The sequence below is a fragment of the Saccoglossus kowalevskii genome, chromosome 3 (assembly GCF_978046115.1).
Source record: "Saccoglossus kowalevskii chromosome 3, keSacKowa6.1, whole genome shotgun sequence".
Lineage (NCBI taxonomy): Eukaryota > Metazoa > Hemichordata > Enteropneusta > Harrimaniidae > Saccoglossus > Saccoglossus kowalevskii.
In genome coordinates, this window is record NC_140643.1 from 24,062,848 (window position 1) to 24,080,531 (window position 17,684).

Genomic DNA, 17,684 nt, shown 5'->3' on the forward strand with positions numbered 1-17,684 from the left:
TGTATTTGCGATAAAATAAAACCGATGGCTTGGCCAGAGGCGTCGCAACTTAATATAAATGGCTTCTCAAAATCGGGGTATGCCAATATAGGCGGATTTGTTAGCGCTTCTTTCAGCTGTTCGAATGCCTGTTGACATTCTTCCGTCCATTCAAACGCAATATTTTTGCTAGTCATTGTATTCAAAGGCCTGGCTATTTTCGCATATTGGAACACTAACTTTTTATAATAATTACAAATACCTAAGAATCCTCTCAAACTTCTTACATCACGTGGAACGGGGAAATCCCTTATGGCTGCACATTTTTCTGGATCTGCTCTGATACCGTCCTTACTTATCACGTGACCTAAATAATTAACCTCTCTACACGCAAAATTACATTTTGATAACTTCAGTTTTAAGTTAGCCTTTCTTAACCTTTGGAATATTTGACTCAGGTCCCCCAAATGTTTCTCAAAAGTATCGGAAAATACGATTATATCATCTAGATAAACTAAACAACTTTTCCAATTCAATCCCCTAAGCACAATATTCATGAGCCGTTGAAATGAATGTCCACTCCCAGCGACCCCCATCGGACATCGGTTAAATTGATAATTCCCAGCATGGGTCGTAAATGTAGTGAGTTCACGACTATCTGGGTGTAGGTCTAATTGGAAATATCCACTTTTTAGGTCAAGCGTCGAAAAATATTTGGGTTTGGCTATTCCCAAGGAGTCAAAACAATCCACTATTAAGGGTAAGGGATATGGTTCTAATTTTGTGATTGCATTCAACTTCCTATAGTCGACACAGAATCGATAAGCACCCCCAGGTTTCGTAACCAAGACAACCGGAAAACTCCATTCCGAAACAGAAGGTGAAATTATATCCTCAGATAACATATCATTAATTTGTTTTTCAATCTCCGATCTTTTTTGAGGAGTGACCCTGTATGGCCGACAACTAATTGGGTCGGGGTCGCCTACTAATCTTATTCTATGTTGGATTAATTTTGTGTGACCCATGTGTCCTGCAATTTCGGCAAATATATCTCCATTCATATTTAGGAATTTCCTTAATCTTTCTTTTTGTTCAGAGTTTAAATCTGCCCTCTCCATGTCAATATTGAAAGGGTTTACTGTTTCACTAGGGTGATCATCGTACTTGAACTCATTCAAACTTAAATGCTCCCCCTCTGAGCCGACGTTAATTATGCCAGTATCCGGGGTCAAACATTGTATCATTCCAACTTTAATACCTCGAGGAATTTGAATTTCTGTGTCTAACGGATTCATTACTCTAATTGGCACTTTATTCTTATGTATTTCAAAAATGCCTTTTGCAGTCAATAACCCGTACTTAGATAAATTATTCACGCACTTATTTTCTGCAATTACTCCATTTGGATAATGATATCGAGTTTTACTAGTCATAATTTGCTGTGTCTTGGGAGGAATTGTAATACTATTTTGTGTCCATATTGGCGACTTCGGTCTCAAATGAAACTTTCGGGATGAGAAATCAATAACTGCTTTATGTTCCGCTAGAAAGTCTGCTCCAATTATCACATTACTTTTTGTATAGTCGACAATGTGGAAAGGAATAGTCACTTTTTGACCCGCTATTTCTGCCCTAACATAGATTCGACCCCTGAGCGGAACTATTTGACCGTTCACAGTACGTGCTGAACTTCGAAGGGGGGGATATATTTTACGATTTCTCAAGTTTGGAAAGTTTCGTATGAAACTTCTTGAAATAACTGAAATCTCAGCTCCCGTGTCTACCAATGCCCATACATAATCATTATCTAATTTTACTTTAATTACATTATTTCTATAGATATCGGTTGATACTGAACACAAAAGAGGGCTGTCTACCATTCTTTTCTTATGGCTAGTCAGTCTATTCTCCGCCCTTACTAAAATAGACTTTTTGGGTTTAAATTACCCCCTTGTTTTTCGTTATCACAATTTTTAGCAATATGGCCTTTCGCCCCACAACTATAACAAATTATATCTTTCGAATTCCCTTTTTGTGCTTCCCTTCGACACTCCCTTGCCCTATGACCTCTTTTGCCACAATTATAACAATTTCCACTGAAATAATTTCCACGGCTGTAACAGCCGGCTGCTGAATGACCCTGCTTATTACAAATGCCACATACCGGAATTGTATTGAATTGTCTACCTTGGTAAGTTAGGTTTGAACCAACCTGACTTTCTGGTCCCTGGAACTGCTGCGGGCTGTATACGTACTGCGGTCGATGTTGTTGTAATAATTGTTCAGTTTTCTGTGCTAACCTTTCCACGCTGAATTCAATCGCTGATAGATCTGCGCCATTCTTTTTTTTCTCGCCTTCCTGCATCTGACAAGCTATCTCACTCAGTCTGGCTCTTCGTCTCGCTTCATCAATGGTTTGAGGTTGATGGACGATCACCTGACTCTTGATGTCATTCCGTAGCCTGGCGCGAAAATAACGTAATTGTTCTTCGGGTGTTTTACGAAGTCGGGCACAACGCGACTTGATATTTGCCGCGTAATCTTCTACGGATTCGTCGGCCCCTTGCTTTCGCTCAGACAGTTCTTGTTCTAGTATCCAGTCTAAATCGGCGTTTTCAAAATATGCAATAAAGGCCGCCGTTAAAGCTTCATAATCATCTCTTACTTGGGCTGGCAATTCATTTACCCACATCTCGGCTGAGCCAGTCATCAACATTCTGAATCCTGCCGCTTTTCTATCATTCGGCAGTTGGTTAAAGTCTGCGTACGCATTAAATCTCTGTAACCAGGATGTTGCGTTCTCTGATTGTTTACCTTTAAACGGAGCTGGCCCGATTCCCATGTTGACAGGCGTTGGACGATTTTGAAGATCTTCCACCACTTCTTGAATTCCTTCTACCGCTTGTTGTGTCATTCTTTGGTCTCCAGCAATGGCTTGTGTCATTTGTCCAAGATGTTCCGTTAAAACTTCACGAATCCCTTCCATCATGTATGTCTTTTGTCTTGTAATCATACAGTGTTCCCAGGATGATTTTTGTGTTGAACACAATGCCCGGGTTCTCCACCACGTGTGATAGGTATTTTTGATGGTTAAAAACCTTTCACTTAGGTAACCGGGATTCGGTCGTTTCCACGCTAGACTGACAAAAGACACACACAAGCTTCGTTCATGTTCCCAAAACGATTCTCTGCCAAGTCCCTGGTTTTCACCCGAGACAGCATTAAATCCATCTTTATTTCTTGTCACCCCTTAACCAATTACAATCAGTATAAGAGACTCCAAGGCCTTTCCTTCCAACAAACAACCAATCACATGAAAGTTTTACACATCATAATCAATTAATTACTCGTCAAGCTGTCTAGAGAAAACATTTCTATACATTGTCAACACTAACTAATATTGATGGGGTAATAATCTCGCACTAACATTCCACCAAGATACTACCTTTTTTAAACTCGCAAACAACATTGGTTTAGAATTACAGCTACTGTCTTGTATCTTAAAAACTGCAGAGTCATAAGATGTTTTTGGTTGATTTCGACCAGCTCGCCATCTGGTCTTGTCATTAACCTTTATCAGTATATGTCATGACAACCACTGTCAAACTGACTGAAATATAAATCATGATAGATGTTTGGGAATCGCAAAATAAATGTGTTTTTACGCATTTTTAAGAAAAAAATGAAACAAGTTCTATATACTGATTGGTTCAGCCAGGCATGTACTTAAGAGAAACTGACATTTTATAGGGAATTAATATTTTCTTTGGAACCTGAAAAGTATTTATTTTGTGTGAAAGTTCATTATCATGTTCAAATGTTAGCTCGACTCCGCTGTTCATGCCACTATCTTTGTATTGAGACAGATAGGAAAAAATAATGTAGATAGGAGTGAACGCATTTGCTTGCTTTGTAACAGTAACATTGAAAATGAATACCATTTTTTACTTATTTGTTCCTTTTTTGGTAATTTTTAAATAAAACATATTTCTGTTAACTTTTTTAATCCCCCCAACATTCAGTAAATATTACAAATTATGCCTACAAAAATACAGATCTTCTTCAAAAACTGGGAGCCTTTACTTTTCACGCAATTAAATTGCGAAAAAAGCTACAAGAATTGTCAATTGTTTAAAAATTGTAATTTTATTTTTGTGTAAATATTATGGGCCGATGGCTTTCTATTGTAAATAAAGACCATATTAATTATTTTGGCTATGAACTTATTTTTATTTTATTTTTTAATGCCTTTTATTTTATTGTTTTACTTTGATTTTGTGATTTTTTTTAATTCCGTATGTAGATACACCTGGCCTCTGCCTATGTAACGAGATTTCAACGAAACCCACTATCGACGATTTTACGAATGACAGACCTCCTTCTATAGCAAGCCTGATGACGTCACCGGGCAAAGTCAGGTCGCAAACACACTCAAATAAAATGGCGGATTATACCGACGTTAGCGACGAAAACGATCAGGAAAAAAAGGCTTTTCGGTAAGTTAATCATCTCAAATGCAACGAAAGTCATCATTTATTTTTATGTTTATATTGTGGCTTGTTAGTTATTTTGCATAGTTATTCCGGGAGTGACGATTTTTTTCACCGGTTCGACCGAACACCGGTATCTTTTTCCAGTTGCTTGCCCTGGGGACGGGTAATGTTTTGTTGACGATCTTGTCAAAATCGTCTACGGTATTGAAGCTGTAGCTGTAAATATTCACCAAAATGTATCAACGTTTTGTAAATTATACAATAACTTTTTATTAAAGTTCTATTCTATTCTGTTCTATATTAATCATTACGATTTACCTATTTTTTGCTTCCATTCTAGAGAATTATGCTCAGTTGTTTGATTGAAGCGATGACTGAATAAACGAACCTTGGCCGGCGAAGATGTATCTGGAAGTGTACACATTTGTTGGAAGTGAAAATATATTCAATGTAATGACAAAAATTATAAAATGCTGTGGAATCTCCGTTGTAACTAAAAAATATACTAGTAATTTTCTAGTAATGGTTTATTCAAGTGGGAAAAATATAATGTACAGAAAGATTGCCCGTAGAGTATCGCTACACTGAAAAGTAAGCAACTGACAGCCTGTATAAAAGAGGACTGTGATTGGCTGTTACTTACGCGAGATTTGAACTGGATTTACATAGACATTGGATCAGATCCTTGTTGGCTTTCGCAATTACCAAAATAAAATAAAATAAAATAAAATAAAATAAAATAAAATAAAATAAAATAAAATAAAATAAAATAAAATAAAATAACCAAAACTAGGATCTTATTTTAATCGGATTGACTTGATACATGTTTGGAGGTATGATAAGTGAACCACAATGCCAGGATATCTCAGCAATATCATTACATTGTGGATGATAATGAATCGTGATTCGATGATCCATACCTGGTTTGTAAACTCCCTTCTAAAATTACATTTTGCATTGTCTTAGAGTATTAATGTACCAAGATGCATTGAAAGAAGTGTCTGGAAACTGACTAATTACTGTGCAAATCAGGTAATTAATATACATATATTTTAATGTAAAACTAATAAGGTCTGCACAATGTCACAGACCATCTATGTACCAAGTCTCATTGAAATGTGATTAGAACGTGAGATGTCGATGGAAAAGCCAAACATTTACGAATTATTATGAAATTAGGTAAATAATAATAGATTTTTTTAAACCAACATTTAACTGGTCTGTGCATTGTCCTTGAGCATCCATGTACCAAGTTCCATTGAAATGTGATGTTCAGTACTTGGGATATCAAATAGTAAATCTGCACATTAACCCAGAGCATTTATGCATCAAGTAAAAGCAACATATACACATAGAGACACACACTGCAAAGACTCCCATTCTGTGCTTCACACGCAGGAGTCAATTAGTGGATAATAGTAATTAAAGATTGTATAACCAAATGGTTGATGATCTGTTTTATGTAATAAGTGGTTCATGAGATATTATTAGTGAGAATCCTGCAAAATTAGCCGATGAGTATGCAAACTAGGTGAATAATATGCACACTTTTTAACCAACAACTACTCCGGTTGGCACATTGTATCGGAGCATGATTGTTTTTGAATACATTGCCAGCTGATACAACCATTACCATTACCCGTACCATTACACTACACACAAGCCAGGTTATCTGCGCATGTTTACAGCTTCTACAACTGTCGTCATTAGATGCCATTGGTTGCTCAGCTGGGGGAGGTCACACAACAATTATCTGGTCTGTTTTTGATATTTCACCATTCGTCCATCGGTAAGTTAGTTAGTTGGTGGTCCTGTCTCAGTGAATAGGAATTTTCTGGAATTAGCCATACCCCGGAAGTGCTTCCCGAGTTGGTCTAGAATGGTTGGGTGAACATCTTACATAACAGTTGCAGTGTCTTTGCGACATTTGTTTGCTGCATGATATATAGTTGGCCTGAGCGGACAACTTTCATGTCAAAGCTATATGCCCACTTTGTGCCAGATGGATGGAAGATGGAAATAATGGTATTTAGGCAGGCATGGACGTTTTGTCCTATCACTAATCATGGATCATCTTATTTGAATTGATCAGTCCTGTGCTCAAGTTGTGAAGCCTGTGATTAATTCAGCATACTCAAGTTCTAGTGTTAGTGTGCCGACATGCTTGCCTTTATGTTGAGTCTACCTTTTCTTGTAAATTAAAAAATTTACTAAAACATGTATCAGATGTTGTACGTGTATTAGGTGAACAGAATATAATCTCATTTGACGTATTTTTAGTCAAAATTCAGTTACCATATTTCATATTAGCATTTTTAAAGGCTTTTCATGAAGACCAAAATGGAGTTGGGACAAGTTTATTTATACTGACCATTGGTCAACAATTAACTAAGATGTATTGTGCTGTCTTGTTTATGGTTTATGATATGGTTAATGTTATGGTTATGATAAACTAGAAACAATAGGCAAAGTTAATTAGTATTTTGCATCAAGGTTCAAATTGAAAATCAAAACTCCCCAATCTGAATAAATGTTGACATGCTCGAACATGGACAGCTGTGCATCGGCTTTCTCACTGTAAACCCCTGGAGCAGTTCTTGTTTTTTTTAACAGAATCAGATTACTTGCTTACATCACACTGCATGTAAGTTACAGTTACAATGGATGAAATGGACGATGAAGAAATGGAATTGCAGTGTGACTGCAACAGACAAGCAATATCGAAGGCATTATCCATACTACTTACTTGTTTTTGTGTGACAAGTCTAGCATTGACTGCACTGATAATACACACACATATTATGTCAGGTGGGTAACAAATTCGCACATTGAAAAAATGGATATTTTGCAATTATAGCCATGGGTTTTTATGCAATGTACATAATATGAATCACTGAACAGCAACCATGTTTTCGATTTAAAACACTTTAAACTGATGTATTTTATCTCTCTCTACTATTCTATATTCGTTGTTTACATTACTGTTTTAAATACATGTTCCCTAATAGAGAATATAATTCAATTTACATAAATTCGCTGTTGTTCATTGTACTCTAGATCGATCAACAAATACATCTGAAGATATGTTGTTATCATCTGTTTTGAAGACCACCTTATCACAACAGACAATTGCGACCACACTGAAATCAAAAACACTACCACCAGCGGCCATAGGTGAGTTAAAATGAGAGAAAAAGAATAATTCGTACCAAATTGAGTGGGGTAAAATACTGAAATGGGTATTTATAGGGGAAATAATACAACATACTTGCAGCCACTTCAGCTCCTTTTGGAACATTGAACTATTACTGGCTGTAATATACTAAATTAAACTGCTCCAAGATAGTACAATCTTAGAACGAATGTATTTCTTTCAAGTAAACATGTGTTTTGGCCTTGTAGTTGAATGTCTGCATTCAATAATTTGCATTTTTAATTGTCTAATTTATATACAAATTATCTGCTTCAAGCATGTATTTTTTTTATATACTAATAGTATGTTCTACTGGGTTAAAACTTCGTACATGTATACTGTTTTTATATGTTACACGATCACTAATAGCCATGTTGTTTTATTTTGTATATCCCAACAATTGGATCAACTGGTTTGAATCACAGTATATCATTAGTTTTGAATTAATCTATGAAGTAGCATTTAATCGCATCTATACTATACTATATAATCTAAACTGTTTAATAATGAATGATTGTACCTAACTCTAGATCTAACAACAAATATATCTCAAGGTAAGCTTACGCCATCTGTGTTGAAAACCACTTTATCAACACAGGACACTGCGACCACACCCACACAGAAAAGAGCGCCAACGGCGTCGATAGGTAAAAATAATGTAACTGAAATTAAAATCAAATCGAGGTATGGCAAAATATCTTACGCAATTGTAAATGATATCAATTTTTAATGACATGCTTATTTCAATGTGTTTCATTTATTAAAGTATGTATAGGGAGATAATTGTCATTGGGGAGAATTAAATATTATCAATGTTGTTGTACTATTTGTAATATGGATTACGGTGAAATGTGAAACTGAAAATAAACCAGGCTTTTGCAAACTCGTTTGTTCATTCTGTTCAATAAAAATACAAGGCAACACATTGCAGAGCTACTATGACAGACCAAGCCCTCGTGTGTTTGACTGCTGTGTACGTCTGGTAAATTAGAGCCAAACATAAACAAACTCATGATACCTTTGACGAATAAGTGAAAGGAATGGTTGACACTTGTATCACCTTTAGATTGTACAAGACATATCTGACAGACAATGGACAACTAATTGGAGGCGGCAACACGTCTCAAAAGCATAACAAAACTAAAAAATATAGTTTCAATACATTGTCAGAAAGACAAAGGAAGTATTTACTTTGTATATATTCATTTTGGTGCCGCGTTATTTGTGCAGGAGTTGGGTCGATGGAAGGGGTAGAATATGTCTTTAGAATAATAATCGATATTGCATGTTACATATCACACAATTGTTCCCTTTGAGTGTTCTGGGTTTTATAAATGTAAACGTGAATACACACATATCGTTTATTTTGATAAATAACGTGTTAAAATTTCGTTGCATGAACGCATTTAACCACCCAGTAGAAGGCGTGACGAATAGCGGCCACCAAGTATGAACCACAAATCAACAATTGATATTACGTGGCACCCTTTAACTCTTTGAACGTATTGATATCCAACAATCGCATACCTTGCTATTTATTCTATCAGGTTGACCATTAAAAATCGGGGGTAGATTATTAAAAATAATATTTTCAACTTCGTGAAAACTACTAGCCTGATTGATGTGATAATTATGTTTTACAGAACACAAATAAAGCAGACTGCAAACCACATATTTTCAATCACATTTTTTTTGTTAAATGTTGTCTGTCCCATAAACTGCAATATTCTCAAATGACAGACCTATATCTGTTGTCAGGCTACTTGTTTAAAAGGCTAATCTTAAATTAAAATGTGTTTATAATATGTAATATGTTTAAATATAACTGGTATAAAACAAACTGCGCAAGATGGTAACTGGTCCATGATTATTTTCTCCTAGTAACACAAATCCTGATTTCTATTTTTGATTTTTGATGTCTTACGTTTGTATGAAACTGGATATATTGCAGGTATTTTCACCAATACGACAACTGAAGATATCAAAGTCGTGGGAACTGAATTATTTTCGTCAAACTCCACACACGTGACACCGGAGATTGATACTGCATACGGTATACAATACAATGTGTATAATATTAATGAAGAGTAAATTTAATGCTTTGCAGTTGTTATGTTTGTGTGACGTCACATTGTTATCTCATACATGGGCTACGACCAAGATAAACGTGATAAGATGTCCACAAATACGAGTATTGCCCTCTAAATTAAAATGTATATGTCTACTTTGGCAACATAACATTGAAACATCTATGACAAAAAAAAACTTCCTTTTGTTATGTTAAAATAGTATTGAATTTGCTGAAGATTATTGATGGCGAAGTTGCTAGCCAGAGTTCTACTGATTTTAATGGTTACCCTGAATACGCTATTGATGGTGATGACAACCCAAGTTATCATATTGGAAGCCTTTGTACCCATACAAATAAAATTGACCAGCAACCATGGTGGAAGGTTGATTTACTAAGCACATATACAGTTACTAAAGTTGTCATAACAAACAGAAACGACTGCTGTAGTAAGTATTCACAGATAGTGTTTGCAGATTTTGAGAATATTTATTTGGAAATGTGATTTTAGTCTGTCTGGTCCGCATGAGACCCAGAATACGAAATAAGGAGATCATTCCGGATTAGCTCAAAGAATTGTGTCTGGAATAATTAACATGACCAACCATATGTATATAACTGAAACCCCTTATTAGGAAAAGAACGCAAGATATATGATACAAAAATCCGTTTGTATAAATCTAAAATAAAATTGACATTATGGGTTAAAGTGAGATTGTGCCTCTCTTTCGCACATGTGCATGAAATGTGCAAACCATTAATGATATAAATGTTTGCATTAGACAACAGTAAGCCTCTTAAAAACCATGTGTGTATGAGTAATGAACTGAAGCTGCGCGTCGGTCGATACTCCAGCTGTACTGTCTTCGTGCATACTTTGAGGTATCCTCGTAATAACCTCATATTAACATTATTAAAATATTGCCTATATCCACACGTTTATATTGCAGGTGAACGCATAGATGGCGCTATAGTATTAGTAGGAGACGATGTAAATATAATTCAGAATCAACAATGCGGTTACCAAGTAGAATGGGAAGTTATAATATATAATGTCAAGATACCCTTTGAGTGCCTGCTCAGCGGTCAATATGTTGGTGTAATGTTGAAGAACACGTTAAACATACTTACATTGTGTGAAGTTGAAATTTTTGGTAACTAAATAACTCAAATTGTTCACATGAGTTATATGTCGCAGGGGAAATATGTGAAACACCTGAGCATCGCCTCGCGGCCATTTTTTTTTTATTTTTTAATGCCAAAATCACTACTGTCCTGTACCTACACAAATTCGGCAAAACAATACCACGCTACATACAGCATGTAAGTATTGGAGCGGGAAATATAAGAGGTTTTAAACCTTCTGTGTTGTACAACCAAATAAGACAACTTTACACTGGCATTATATAATTATTTATACTGACTGTGATTCTGTAAGTGTAATCACTCCCATGCTGTGATGTGATGTGACAGACAAGGAAGTTAAAAACATAGCCCCCACTTGTCAGATGTGATTATAGTTGGTTATGAATTATAAAGTTTGAATTTATATGTATAAAATCGGGTAGGAAGATTAAGTTGAAAATCAAAATTATGTTACTCAAAATTAACAGCTAGGACATCTCTATTAAATTTGGTAAAATTTGCATAAATTTTAATAAATATTCACAATCAATTGAATATGAAAAATCAATTGAGTCAATATTAAATAGCAAATACATGAACTATTAGTAAGAATTAATTAAATATTCAAATTAGCTCATTAATTAAGTTGAAACTCAATATTGCATAGCACATATCGTATATTGACAGATCAAGTAAGTTTATACCATCTTTGGTCTCATTCGGACTATTAGTTCACAAGATATCAACAAAAATTCTAAATTTATTAAATATGCAAATGAGCTCGTTAATTAAATTGAAACTCAATATTGCATAGCATATATCTTATATTGACAAATCAAGTCTCTACCAAGTTTGGTCTGATTTGGACTATTAGTTCACAAAATATTAACAAGAATTCAAATTAATATTTAAATATGCAAATGAGCTCATTAATTGATTCCTTGAAAAAATAAATCAATGTGCATCTGTACCAGTGGTTACTCTGTCTTTGTACCAAGCCTCAGCATAATCGGTCCAGGCATCTCCGAGAAAACTATTTTACATGATTTTGATATTTGAAATGGCCGCCAGGCAGCCATATTTTATCAAATCAGAAAATAAATCCATGTGAATATGTATACCTCCCCACTGTGTCTTTGTACCTAGTATCATTGAAATCAGTCAAGGCATCTCTGAGAAATATCAATGGACAAACAAAAGCCATGAGCATTTCAACAAAGTAAAACAACGTGCATCTGTATAGGTGGTTCCTTTGTCTTTGTAACAAGTCTCAACAAAATCGGTCAAGCCATCTCTGACAAATGACGATTGACCGAATTTAACTTGAATTTTGGCATTAAAAATATTTGATCGAATCGGAAAATAAATTGACGTGCACATGTATGATTGACCACTATGTCTTTGTACCAAGTTTCAGAAAAATCGGTCCAGCCATCTCCGAGAAATCTGAAAGAGCAACTAATATTCTTCAACCTGGTATTTTTTATAGATTTTATTTTTCATTCTGTCCGTCTGTTTTTTCCAGTTTAAAAAAGATGAGCTCGCTGGAGCCTTCATCCCTTGTCTATTTCTTACACTAGATACCAGCCGATACCCCCCCCCCCCACCCCCCGCTCATAGGGAGTGCGTACAGTTGATCATAGTTCCTAGGCTCCCTGTGGTCCAATCATTGGGTCGTTGAACAGTCTACCCAATCCGGAGTGCCCGGAATTAAAGGCCTCACTGGTTGGTTGGTTTATTCATTATTATACATAGCTACATATATATGACCTATTTGTCATCAAATACAACGATGGAAGGGGTATATTTCTCCTCACTGAGTGTGACAGATCAGATCCACACCATTGGGTTGATTTTTTTCTCTGTCACTTCATCATAAAATGCGTTGTGTTCGAGTATTTGATGTAAAACGGCTCAAATTAGTTGATATATGATTCCGCTTTGAAAAATGTAGTCCCTAATATTGGCTGAATATACGTATACCAGGCACCTTTATAGTTTATGAACCTTGCTACATATACAAACTAGTATCCTGAACAAATTGTTATTTACTCGACTGGAGTCGTTTGACAAATACAAATTCCACCAACATTCCAACAGGAGGCTCGAGAGCACATGACTATATATGGTGATGTTGCCGGCACAAAATTCGTGGTGAGTATTGCTACAGCAGATTTCGATGAGCGCCCCGAAACCGGTCTTACACACATATCCTACCTATAATGCAACGCGGTAATGACGTCATTGTAAAAGTGCCCCCCCGAGCATCCTGTATCCGTTCCATGATTAAAATGTTATGCGTTTTGTGTAGCACTTCTTGCCACACGTCACATGTGTGTATTTTATTTTGTTGAAATAACTAACTTTAACTCGCATTTATGATTTTCGTATCAAAATTCATCACGAAATCATGTGCTTTTTACAGCACTTCTTTAATTTTTTGGGGTATAAATTATAGGCATACAACTTGAACACCGTAAACTAGTGTCACTCTAATTGGTGATTGCAACTTTTAATAATTATATTTAAATATGAATATTTCTGAACAATATTAATTTCAAAATTATGGCCCATTAGAAAAAGTCGTTTAGCATTAACTTTGGACTCATTAAGCGACAATAGATTCGTATTGACACGCCAAATACTCCATTACATGTTAATTTCATACCAAGTACCTTTATTTACAGTTTACTATTTTAAAATATTTGTTAAAGGATCAATGATATCACATTATATAATAACATTGGAGAATAAAAGAAAAGTCTTGGTAAATGGTCTGACGTTGTCAATATTGATGAATGACGATGTAAAGAAACGAAAAAAATACACACAAGACCGATGGCAACATAAATGCCGGGTCAGTATAACTGCGGGCAGGGCTCACCGGTCTTTTTTGACGTTAAGGGGGTGTGAATCGTTAAGGTCCCCATTTTATAATGTGAGGCAGCGTACGTCATGATAGCAGATTTGGTGTGAACCAAACAAAAACAATCGTTTGCAATACAGTAAATAACAATAACATGGAAGAACGATGATAAAAGATTTAATTAAGTATTTAGAATGTGGTAATGAGTAGAACTTCAAAACGGGACGACCCAGTGGTGTGACTCTCAATAGGTTTATCAATCGATGATCGTTTATCGGTAAAGAATAACGGCATTGATTACTCACTCTCTGGGATAGAAGTTTGTGTTCAGTGAAAGTCAGTAATTTAACCCAACTCTGTTTCACTCATTTGCCATCTCAGTTCTTCACACAATCCCCCTGATCACCGCGACGATGGAACTTCATCGAAACAGTATAAAGTATTCTCATATGTTTGTTAGGTAAGGCCAGACTATTTTTATTCCTTGTTTCTCGAGTTTTTTTAAGGCAATTTTTTTGAGGAGGGCGAAAAAAAAAAATTAATTCTATTTTCCATTAGATTTGTGTGATTCTCAGAGAATTGTAAGTGAGATCATTGATCGGAGAGAAGAAATGAAATAAAATTTTATTCCATGTATAACCTTGTTTCTCATCTGCGCGAGACTTCGGTACTTTGATCATGGTACTCCCACGAAAATGCAACTTGGGTTTGTTATGCGGCGGGCGGAAAAAATAAAGATAACAAGTCATTGTCAATGACACGTCCCCGTTCCGTTCATATTTGAGTGACATATACATTCAAAGCAGATCATGACCGAAATGCACCTGCATATGTACAACACATTGTACTAAATCTGAACAAGTCATGAATGACACTGCCTTCGCTAGTTGTCATTCTAAAGTTGCATGGACATAAATTGGCAAACGTGATTTCTATGGCATTTTCAAGTTTATAGCACTCTCCATCCAGGTCAGCATTATTCTCAGCAAGGAAACCAGATAGCACCAAACCAGTACAACAGGTAAAATGACAAGGAAGTATACAAATCAGATCTGCAAATATGTAGAGTCAGTGTTGTGTCTGTTTGGATAAACTAGTTTGTGGCCCTGGATTAGTTTCAATATCTCTAATAAGGACAAGATTACTTCTCATACGACAATGATACAAATAAAGTGCAAAAATCCAGAAAAATATTATCAAGTTTTTATTATCATACATTAATATTAACAAATCGTGTGAAATTTTATGTACAGAGAAACACATATTTATGCTTTGGTTGACAGAACTTCTCAAAGTAAAAAAAAGAGGACCTGCGAAACGTTATACAATTGTCAGACACGCAGTGAATAGTACCGGTATGTTTTTGTAATACGTGCAGTTCCAGTGGCTTTGCTTTCTGAGAAAAAAAAATCTGGCTCTGCACCTGAAAAAAAAAGAACATTTAGCCCAAAGTAAGCAGAGGTTGTAGCATATGTGCTCCCATTGGCTGTTAGATTTAATTAAAAAAGATATTTGAGTCTTTTTAGTACGAAAAAATATTACTTAATAAATTTATACCAGCCAGAAAGAAATTGCAGTTCACACTGTACTATTTTAAACATGTTCTACCAAAGTTATGACTATTAAGTCAACATCATTAAAATTGAGGATTACGTGAATTTGACCCCCTCCCTAAAATTGTTTCACATATCCCTTAAAAACATGGCCGCCGTTAAATTCATCTCAATCGAGGTCCGTAATTTATTTTCCTGCTCATAATGGAGATAAATTATGGTAGCTAAACATTGAAATTGCCACCCTGACTTCAGTACCGAAATAAATAGCTGATTGGGAAAATGTGTCTCTGTTGACAGAGGTTCAATTTACCGATAAACTTCAACACCGCATGGAGCATGGAGGTCCCGGTCACGAGTGTAGTTATGCACTCGGGTATCATATTTACTTCAAAGGTAATTTAAAAGTGATGATAGATTCATTGATATTGAATTACAGTACTTTTCAATTTCATCATTGCTTTCAAGCAGTCACGGTTGGCCGAACTTGACTTGTGTTTTCTCGATAATTCTAGTCTAATATGTCGTCACGAAACAAGTTTCAATCAACAAGTCAAGTTTCAATCTGCTAGCAGTTGCCAATGAACACCGGAAATAGCAATCGTACATAACAGAATCACGATCAGCGTGTTCTAAACTTTTACGTTTTTATTATTCCAGCATTTTATATGCCAAACGTTATTCCCAAGCCTCCTAAATGACGAGATCAACTTTCGATTTACACGTTTCATAACCAGTTCTTGAACTAATACTAGTAGCAGGACTGTTTTTCTGGCAAAGTGTGACACTGTGCGATCGCTAGTTTCTCACTAAAGTCAGGACACAAAAGGATAAATCAAAGTTCATAATAAATACCATAAGCACAGTTTCTTACCTTTGAGATAGAATTTAATCAATGTAAGCCTTGTGCAAAGAAAGATACAGTCCCGGAATACAATATCCTCAGACGAAATCAACGGCGATTTCCTTAGCGGTTAGACTGGCGCATGCGCAATACGGTATGCCAGTTCTCTTGCGAGATGTCGTTAAAACTCGGATTTTTCCAGCAAATTTCGGCACTTGTACTAGTAAAATGTTGAAAATCACAGAAAAACACAATGAAACTTTGGCGAATCAAAAAAATACTTGGCGTGCATATGTATGGCATTGAGAATTACATTTGCACCAACTTGGAAAAAAATTGGACAGAGCATATCAAAGTTATAAGAGGTAAAAGACGGACGCACGGACGGACGCACGGACGGACGGACGCACGGACGGACGCACGGACGGAACCCAATCTATAAGCCTTCGGCAGACTTCGTCTGCGAAGGCTAACAAAATCCATCCATGCATGACTGAAATCCGGTTCCGGAATTGTGAAAATACGTGATTTTGATGCATTTTCGGCCTTAAAATGGCCATCATTCAGCTATTGTTAAGCGGATCATGAAACAAATGCACATATCTATTTGTGACATGATGTACCATGTGTGTATGAAGTTTGAACTTGATCAATCCAGACATGTCTTGGATACGGATCCAGAACTGAATTCTTTAAAACAAAATGGCCGCCAGTCGGCCAATTCAAACTTGATCCGAAAAAAAATGACGTGCATCAAGGTCCTATTATGTTTAATGTATGTACCAAATTTGAACGAAATCCGTCCATGCATAACTGAGATCCGGGTCCGGAATGGTGAAAATATGTGATTTCAATGAATTTTCGGCCTTAAAGCGGCCGCCATTTGGCTATCGTTAATGAGATCATGAAACAAATGCACATACATATTTGTAACATGATGTACCTTGTGTGTGTGAAGTTTGAACTTGATCAATCCAGGCATGTCTCAGATACGGATCCAGAACTGAATTCTTTAAAACAAAATGGCCGCCAGTTGGCCATTTCAAACCCGATCCAAAAAAATAAATGACGTGCATCAAGGTCCTATTATGTTTAATGTATGTACCAAATTTGAACGAAATCCGTCCATGCATAACTGAGATCCGGGTCCGGAATGGTGAAAATATGTGATTTCAATGAATTTTCGGCCTTAAAGCGGCCGCCATTTGGCTATCGTTAATGAGATCATGAAACAAATGCACATACATATTTGTAACATGATGTACCTTGTGTGTGTGAACTTTGAACTTGATCAATCCAGGCATGTCTCAGATACGGATCCAGAACTGAATTCTTTAAAACAAAATGGCCGCCAGTTGGCCATTTCAAACCCGATCCAAAAAAATAAATGACGTGCATCAAGGTCCTATTATGTTTAATGTATGTACCAAATTTGAACGAAATCCGTCCATGCATAACTGAGATCCGGGTCCGGAATGGTGAAAATATGTGATTTCAATGAATTTTCGGCCTTAAAGCGGCCGCCATTTGGCTATCGTTAATGAGATCATGAAACAAATG